Source organism: Octodon degus, unplaced genomic scaffold, assembly GCF_000260255.1.
Source record: "Octodon degus isolate 3935 unplaced genomic scaffold, OctDeg1.0 scaffold00101, whole genome shotgun sequence".
Lineage (NCBI taxonomy): Eukaryota > Metazoa > Chordata > Mammalia > Rodentia > Octodontidae > Octodon > Octodon degus.
In genome coordinates this window covers 4530148-4533065 of record NW_004524677.1, presented here as the reverse complement: position 1 = coordinate 4533065, position 2918 = coordinate 4530148, and the positions used below count along the sequence as shown (strand labels likewise).

The window sequence follows — 2918 nt, the reverse complement described above, 5'->3', positions numbered from 1 at the left end:
CGCAGCATCAAAGGAGTCACAACAAAACAAAGGACATGAGAGAGAGAGAGAGAGAGAGAGAGAGAGAGAGAGAGAGAGAGAGAGAGAGAGAGAGAAAACTATGGTCTTAGTCTTGAGTATCAATACCACCCACAACACAGTGGAAATAAAGCCGAGGTAGCAAGACCTAAAGAATTTGTAGATTACTTTCATCTCTTCTTGGACATTCTTGTAGATCCTAGGTGAGAGAAATGAGTAGTGACTCAGAAAAGAAATGTCAAGGTAAGAACGGAGTTTATCTCGGGGCGGCCCTGATGGTAGGAATGGGAACCACAGCTTCTGGTGCAACAGTGCCAGGGCAAATCTGGAAACCCCAGTGGGCCAGACTCAGGGCGCCTGGGATAATCCCTGCTGCTTAGAAGCCTAGTGGCACGGACGTTTAGCTTCTCATTCACCTAGAGAGTGTCCCTCCTGGTGAGCCCACAGCCCATGGGGAGGCTTTCCATGTCATCTCAATCAATGTGCCGCTGGCCTGCCTTTCTGCGGCAGTGAATCTCCAAGTGCTGAAGGTGATGCACAACATAGTGGGGGGTTTTCTTCTCCATAAAGTCATCTTTCCACTTGCAAAATTGCCATAAAATACTCCAATACACACCAACTAAGTAACCAGCTCTGTGAAGTGTGTAACAGTCTTGTCATGTGGGAATTAACTAGCCTAAAATATGAGTGAGCCAGAGAGTATATTATGGAATAAAGCGTGCTGTGTGGAGCTTTGCTTCTTTCCTTCTTTATGAAGAAATCCAGATGCCTAAGGAGATTAAATGTGCACATTCAATAGTGGTTAATCTCACGCAACCCACTTCTGCTGGGTCACACTCTCACTGCTGTGTCCACCTTCTTATCCTGCAGAGGACACTCCTCTGAGACCAAGTCGTGTGTCCTCCCCAGGGTGTCCATAAGAACCCCATGCATATGAAATGCCTGCCCAGACCTCTCTGTTTTGTTTTTATCTGAGAGCGGGTCCATTTCAGATTAGTTACCAACAGCCCCGGAGGGAAGGGATCCAGGCTTATTTGCATTTGTACTGAACTTGGAGCCTGAGACAGCTGCTGGTGTAGACACTTTGATTTGGCAAGAGATCACAATAACAAGGGTGGCTACATGGGGAGATGCACCTGGGAGTGCATTGTTGAGCCAGTCACCTCTGTGTAAGGACAGTTCACTTCCTGGCTGCTATCCCTCTCCATCAAGAGTTGTCCCCAGGTACAACAAATCCTTCCCCCTTCCAAAAGCTCCTGTGTACCTGCATGTCCCTGAGGTGGGGGCCCACTGGCATGCTGATACATTGCTGAGCCCTGACTTATCCACAGGGAGGACCACAGGCTAGGAGCTAAGACACAAGATGTGACTGACACAGCCACGGAGAGGAGGAAGGCATAATACTTCAGAGACCATCATGGTCATGTGGCAAAGGGGTGAGGACAAGAATCCAGATGGCAGCCTGGAGACAGAGAAAATGGGAGAGGCATTTGGGAAGATGGCGGTGAGAAGGGATGACAGGGAGGCCTCCTCATGATCTGCCCTGCAGAGGGAGCAAGGGAGGGTGGGGGCAGTGAGCTCCATCGAGAGAGCCCCTGCGATGGTCAGGGAGGACTGTGGGTACAGATGGGGCCCACAGCAAAGGAAAGGGAGTGACAACGCTGCTGAGGGCTGCGCTAAGTCAGAAGCTCCATCTGTCTCCGCCCGTGCTGTGTAATGGCGCCATTTTCTGCTGACTGGATATAGGAACACATGGTGTGACCGCAGACCCAATCTGAGCTGGGAATTGTGTTGCGTACGTCTGGCAAGGCCAGGGAGCAAGGGAGTAGATGCTAAGAGCAAGAGAAGCTTGGCCAGATGTTAAGTGTTGTGATGGGCTTTACGTGATTTTTGTAACCTTTTCCTATGCTCCAGAGTCTTAATGCATGCAATGTGATGGTATTTCCTGTCTGTGACCCAAAATGGATCATTACTGTGTATGGTGTTGGTGCTTTTGAGTATTTGCAGCCAAAAAAAAAAAGTTGTGAAAATGGCAGTGGCCAGAGAGGTCCCTCCAGCTTACTGTGCCACTGAGCTATGCAAGGCGGTTTTCACAGGAGGAGCCCGAGGTAACAAGAGCTTTCAGGGCGGGTCCTGGTGGCCTGGTTTGGCTTCCCACTGTTGGTACTACTGTTCCAGGAATGAGGACACACACATCTAGAAGCCAAAAGGGCTAAGACACACACACACACACACACACACACACACACCCCTCTGAGCACACATACACACCTCTGAGCACACATCTATTCCTTAGTGCTGTTTTGGTTTTGGTTTTCCATTTTCCACACTTCTCTCCCCTACCCCCAGCCCCACCTCTTACCCTGGATCCCTGCCTTGCCCAACTCCCTGGTTCTGGGAGGTGACAGGAAAGTATCCGACTCCTCCCCAGCGTGCCCTGCAGGTCATTTCCTTGAGTACCCGGCTGGTTTCACAAGTGCTCCAATTACCCTGTCAGAGCGACAAGCCCCTGAGGCCTGTGGCCTTGGGTACTCCAGGCTGGCCCCTATCCACAGTGAGCCTGCCACACATGACGTCTCTGGTTGGAAGGAGCTGGGCTCTGGGCCTGCAGATTTCGTGGTGTGGGGGCAGGGAGGAAGACCTTAACTCAACTCTGCGGAGAGCAGTTTCTGTCTTCTCCCCTCCCTGGGCCTCCTCTGTTCATGCAAATGTTATTCCATCTAGAATGAGTTTTCAAACCTTTGGCATTTGCTTTAAAGGTAAGTCTGCTTTGAAGACGGTAGGAATTTTAGTCATATTTCTATTCATAGTCAAGGAGCAAGAGGGAACTAAAAATATCAGCATTCGGGATTCTCTCTCTCTCTCTCTCTCTCTCTCTCTCTCTCTCTCTCTCTCTCTCT

At 50.2% G+C, this 2918-nt stretch overlaps 1 long non-coding RNA gene across 3 annotated transcripts in view; it reads right to left on the bottom strand.

The window, feature by feature from the left end:
- Positions 1-2547, bottom strand: part of LOC111818777 — a 17617-nt gene extending 15070 nt beyond the window's left edge. For all 3 annotated transcript variants that reach the window (XR_002822688.1, XR_002822689.1, XR_002822690.1), the window contains exon 1: positions 2381-2547. This is a non-coding gene — a long non-coding RNA (uncharacterized LOC111818777). The remainder of the gene's footprint in view (positions 1-2380) is intronic.
- Between the last annotated feature and the right edge of the window lie 371 nt (positions 2548-2918).